We start from the raw sequence: 6,648 nt of genomic DNA on the forward strand, positions 1-6,648 counted from the left end.
CATTGACTCCAGAAGGCCTAGCAACCACACTTGTGGAAGTTAAGGAGATCCTGTAAATAATAAAAACCCAGCCTTCTAAAAGTTTCCATTATCCGCAGTTTGTTTATTAAAAAGTTGGATCATCGATTGAGTCTTGGGTGTGCCGTTATACCAGCCATGAATGAAGACACACAGACAAGCAGAGTGGCAGCATTTATCGCTCTGCCTGCAGCAAGGCATAGAGGAGCTTCACCAGTACAGAGACAACTCTCAGGCAGATGCCACTATAAATAATGCATGAACAATAGAGCCAGAAGAAGAACCTTGGAATGGCTAATTATTCAGCTCGACATTTCAGCAACTCACATTGCTGTTGTGTGTGTTGTTACACTGATGTAGTAGGTGCAGCCACGCTCCATTATGAAACACATTAATCTACAGTACATGTACTGTCCTATCACAGCAAGTAGCTTCCTCGTACTGAGCCATGGTGGGAGAAGGAAAGAGATTTTGTATATTTGGACACTGGGCTGTGGAACACGGTTTCACTTATGAAGAAGCTTTCCTGCTGTTCAAGGCAGCCGTTGCGCTTCTTTCTGTGCTTCCTCTGCTTTTTTTTTTTTTCCAAAGCACAAATTGCTATCCAGCTTTTCCACAGGCGCAACAACACAAAACAGCCTCTCCACTCAATTAAGAGTCACCCACGCTTGTGTTGGGAAGCCAGCAGGATCCCCTTTCTTCTCTGTTTCCACTCTGAATCGTATCTGAGCAGTCAAAATACTCGCAACAAATCCCCCCCGACATTCACCTCCAGTAAAAGACATACATGGTAATGACAAGAAGCAAGATAGCGTCTCTCTCCACCACTTCTGCCATTTTGATCTCATTAGTGTGCAACGAGCAGAACTCCACAGATAGTTGATTTGATAGGCTGATCTTCAGATTCACCCGGCAGAGGAAATACAGATAACTAATAGCTCATTTAACTGCTATTGTTTCTCCTGTCTTAATTTTCCACCCCCACACTGCCATTCAGTTTTAATTGGAAATAGGACAAATTTTCATATTTTCTACAATTGCATACTGTCCTCTTACTCTCATTTTTCTAATTTTTCACAACCATAATTACACTGGCTGTTAGCGTTGGAGCATAAATCCTGTGGGAGGCTAATAAATGGCTGAGGTAGATGACAGGAGCAGAAAAAGCCACAGCTGGCAGTGTGACTTTGAGCTAGGTAAAGGAGCTCAATGTCATTTAAGATGCAACAGCATCATGTTCACTGTTCATCTACCCGAAAAACTAAAGTGAACCCTGGTCTCACATTCATCAAAGAGCTCTCACAGAGGAGCTGAGCTAATGTAGGATCAGTGACCAGGCCATCGCCATCGTCTCACTTACAGCAACAATAATGACTCTGATCCATGTTTGGATGAATCATCAGGTTGCTTATTAGAGCTCAGTTAGTTTATCCAACCTGCTTGTTGTCCTTATATATGTGCTGCCAAATAAAGGGCTTATATGTCATTGTTGCTAGAGTCTAGTTGAGTGCTTAAATGACTGTGAAACATAAAGAATTTTAAGAGATAATTGGCAAATTTTTCACATTTTTTTTTGTGATTTTATTTTATTGAAACCAGGTGTACTTTGTATTTAGTGCTAATGTTAACATCCTAACATAATAAACTAAGATGGTGGACATGGTAAACATTATGGTCATGGTAGGCATCAGCGTGCTAGCAGTGTAATTCTGCTTGCCTTTAGCTCATAGCTCGACAGCGCCTACACAGAGCCAAATGATTTGTTATGTCCAACCAACAGCCAAAAACCCAGTGATGATCAGTTTACAATGAGATAAAACACTGAAAAGCAGGAAGCCATATGATAAGATAAAATGATTTAAATAATAAGTCGATTACATTTTATAATTTAAAAAATAATCAATAGAACAGTAATGATTAAAATAATCCTTAGTTGCAGCCCTAAAGTTCATACGTGCACAGTATATAAAACATTACAATTATTTTCTTGTTCTCCCTTTCTTCAGACTTTCCTTCATGAATATTGAGGATGTAGATTTAAGCACACTGAGAGGCTTGGGTAAAATTTAAGGAACCACTCACTGTTATCTAATTATTGCATTTATCACTGTCCTAAATCAAATTAAACCGTAAGCACCAATAAGGCTAATGGTCACTCGTATTTTTGCCTTACTCACTGTGCTAATCTTAACAATCAAGGCAGCTGAGGAGCCATTTACCTGAAAAAGATGTAGCAATTTTCCCTCATTAAAAATGTAGCTGGCAGTAGAGCAGGTGCAAACCTTAAACAGCCCTCTGTGGTTGGCTGAAAGACTGCACAGCTCCCTAATGAGTTCCCTCTTTGCACTGCTCAGAGAAATGGGAGAATCCGGCTGTGAGTGAACAGCACAGTATTGTTCACATGAGCCGTGGCCTGAGCTCCCACTGAGCAGATCCACCCGAACACACCAGAATGCAAAGTGGAACTTGTGATGGGAGGAAAAAAACACATCTAGTAGTCATAAATGTTTTTAAACTGATGAGCAGATTCGGGAAGATGCAATCTACTAATTACAAAGCTTGTTTGTGCACTGTGCATTTGTAACCTCTTGGCCTGCTTTGTGAGGATGAATTCTGTGTGGGAGAATCTACATTGTGAGATTTGATGTCTTGACATTTGCAGTACAGCTTGAACATTGATGCCAGTCATAATGGAGCTTGTATAACACTCTGTAACCTGCTGTGGATTATCCCAACACCTCCTGCCTCTGCAGCTGTTGGTCTTATTGTTCTTCCTTTCAAAATTTCCTCATTATGTCCCACTGCCAGATAATCATATGTACACTGGTCCAATTTAAACACCAGTCAGATCAATCAAACCGCCATCATCATGTTTATAAAGTCGACATTGAGATTTTTTTCCCCTCGTTTTATTTAGATGCAGTATGAATATTTTTGCTCTCTGTTTTCACACCACCTGTTTGCCAGGACGGCTAGTAAACAAATACAACCCTGTCACATTTCAAATGCTGTATCTCACTGCCCGCTGCAGCAGAGAATAGTCCTATCTGAGCACAACCAAGCCAACTTGGCTGTCTGTCTCCCTACAGTATCGCTATCTCGTCATGTGCTGTTGTTTAACATTCACCTTGATTTTCTGATGAGATTCACATGGAGAAACAGGACTAAAGCAAAGGCACAAACATTTCCCATGCTTTCCATGTTTTCCAATCAAAACCGTAACTATTAACAACTATTAACAACTAATGAGCATTGTGTGTTATCTTCTTTCAAACCAGACTAAGATGGTGAAATGAAACGGCTAAAAATGAGACTACAAGAAACTCACAACTACTTAGCTAGTCAGTTAAACTAGTCAGCACTGGTTGCCAAGGAATAGTTAAGCATGTAACTCCCCGTGAAAACATCAATTATTGTTTTTACATTTCTGTTTGTGTAACAAAATGAAAGAGAAGAAGTTAATTAGTGAGCTTTAGAGATGGTGGAAGGTACATTTCCTGCTTCTAGTCTTTAAGCTAGGGTAATTGTCTGCTAGCTCTAGCTCCATATTTAGCTTACAGATGTGAGAGTGGCACCAACGATTGCCAACTTCCTGCGAGCAAGTGAAGGATTTTGTGTCCCAAAGTGAAAAATAAAGGAGAGTTTTAGAAAGAGATAATCACCTTCCTCACAGCTGGCTGGATAGAAAAAGTTAGTGTCACAAAGCTATGTGGTCATGTCAGAATTTAAAACATTATCTTTTGCATTGTTGCCACCAAACTGCAATGGACAAAATTTTGTAAATGATAACATATCAACATGATGACACCAAAGCTGCTTATATTTCCTTTAAAGCCAACAAAAGTGAAAACATTGTCTCCCTCCTTGTTATGAAATGTGGTTTGATCATTCTTTATTTGATATTTTGTCCATCTGGTTTGTGCTACTGTATTTCTTATTTCTTTCTTTCCTGTAATTACTTGCACTTTAATTATGTATTTACTTGAATTTGTAGTCTGAATACCAATGCTAAACCTTTAAGGAGGTCCTGATTAAACACCGCTACACACATTTGACTACACACTCGCACTCTCTCACAGTGGTTATAAAAAGTATCCACCCACCAACTGTGACTTTTTCATCTTTAATGGTTTTTTTAAGCAGATTAATAAAACTTTAATGAAACTGATCAACAGATTTGTTTTTGCTTTGACATTTAAGAGACTTTCGCTAATGATCATCTGCAGAAAAGCCTAATTAATACCCTGGGATAAGCTGTAAAAGAAAATAAAACAAGAAGACAGGAATAGTGACTGAGCAGTAGTACATTAATCAATCAGACAATCAACAAAAAATATCTATAACTGAATCATTGATTAAGACATTGATTAGGTCATTCATTAAGAAAAATTCAGAACATCTCAAATGTTGCTGCACTGTAACCTTGTAGAATATTTACTGTAATAATGGATCAGCTGTGGGCCCTTTGAGTCACCACCACCTTTTTGGTGGCACTTATGCAGCCCTGTTGTATCATTCATTGTCTGTTTTGTTTATTTCTAGATTTGTTTTTATCACATAATGAGGTCAAGATGTCCTCCAACATTTGCATGTGCCAAATTCCTGATTTCATTTGCAACTAAATACAGATAAACTAAAGACACATCTAATACCCGACTTCTGGAGGTCTCAGACAAATCCTCTCAGGGTAATGTAAACTGCTCCAAAAACCAGAAAAGATAATATTCAAATTTGCATGACAGCACAAATTTGCAAGTCAATTACAAATTCTCTGTGCCCATAGGGGAACCTGGGCTGACACATTCGTGTACACCACCAAGCATGGTCAAAGGTAATGCAGCTACAGTCTGGCCAACATTGATAAGACTATCTGTCTGAGGTGATATTTCTCCTGCAATGAGATCAAACAACTGTCCGGCTGTCAAAGTAGAGGCTTGGATCTGAGCTGTTGCTAACCGACACCCCCTCAGAGATGGCTAGCATCATGACTCCTGCCATGTCTTATGTCGTTTGGTACCAGGGAGCCGTCATCACTGTATCAATGTGGCACACCCAGCATCATAACCCCTTACCATGCCCATCTTATATGCAAGACCAGTTCTGGCATGACACTGACTTTATTAAGCAGTTCCAATACCCCAACCCATGTTGAATACAGTATTTTTGCAATATGTCATACTCAATTCAGTGTTTCCACCATCAGTTATATTCATTCAGTCACAGCGGTTTTAGTTTTAGCCATTCCCTGGTCTCATGCATAGACTATATTTAAAAAGGTCTCATGTCACCCTAAATAAAGATAACTCCACTGAGCTGCAAACAGAGAGATACACAGAATTTAAATGTGGGGAAAAAGAGAGTGCTAGAATCAGATCAATACTCAGTGTCGAGGCACGAGAGTCTGTATTGGAGAGGAAAAAGTTGGATTCATCTCAGCTTTAACCTAACTGCCCTGAAGGGGACATTTATCTTGTGGCCAGACACACAGGACACAAAAATATGCAGAAAATGTGCTAAAATGCTCCTCATGAGTGAACATGAAACAACATACATCAGTGCCAATGTCATATTAACACCTGGTGGATGTCCAGCCATCATCATCCCACCATGTCTTCAATGGTCAAACCAAGTTCCTTTTCATTACCCACCAACATAAAAATGGCAGACTGAAGCATAAAACACTTTGACGACAACGCAAAACCTCACCTTGTTGGATCAGTGCATATCAGTTTGGTATTCTGTTTAAGAGGTAGCTGAGGCTGTAATATCTGGGCAATGGTGCAAATTAACGAGCAGAACTGCTTTAAGGCTATATTCGATTTACAGTTTTCTGCATAAACTTGATTTATCAGGTAATTAATTCAGTGGATTAATCAAAAACAGACATTTTCAGCTGGCTATTTTGTCTATAAATGGTTGCTCAATTGAACATCCTGAAAATTTCCTCTGTCACAATATACATTATATGGCTATATGGATAATCCATAACCTGGATTAGGGCACTGACTGGGTGATTTGATCAAATGTCCTCTCTCAGTTTAACTACGTGGATTTCAAATTATTTATTTCTTAAAGTCTGCGAGTAGGGCTGTGACTAATAATTACTACACTTTTTTAATTAATCTGCTGATAATTTTCTCAATTAATCTGAAATGTTAAAAGAGAAAGTAAAGAAAAATGCTCCTTGTAATTTGTCAGCACCTACAGTGATGTCTTGGAATTGCTTGTTTTGTCAGACCAACAGTCCAAAATACAAATATATCATCATGTATTTACCATCATGTTTACCATCAATTTACTGTCAATCTGCTAATCAACTAATTGTTTCAGCTCCAATAATGATATGACTAAATTCAGGTCAGTAGGAGATTCCTTTTATCAATAATTTTTATCGTCCATCCCCAGTGAATAGTCCTCCTGGCATGACTGAACAGAATAAACAAAGCTGTCTTTTGACAGCCCAGAAAACAATCTGAACAACAGATCCATATGAGAATAAGAACTGTTTGTTCCCTTATACCTGATATTTGTGATTTAGAGGACAAGACAACTGATGTCTTGCTGTGTGGCTGTTCAGTCTGAGAGCTCTGGAAGCCTCCTCACCATAAGCCCTACATTTTTATGTGCAAT

The sequence above is a fragment of the Lates calcarifer genome, linkage group LG23 (assembly GCF_001640805.2).
Source record: "Lates calcarifer isolate ASB-BC8 linkage group LG23, TLL_Latcal_v3, whole genome shotgun sequence".
Taxonomy (NCBI): Eukaryota; Metazoa; Chordata; class Actinopteri; family Centropomidae; genus Lates; species Lates calcarifer.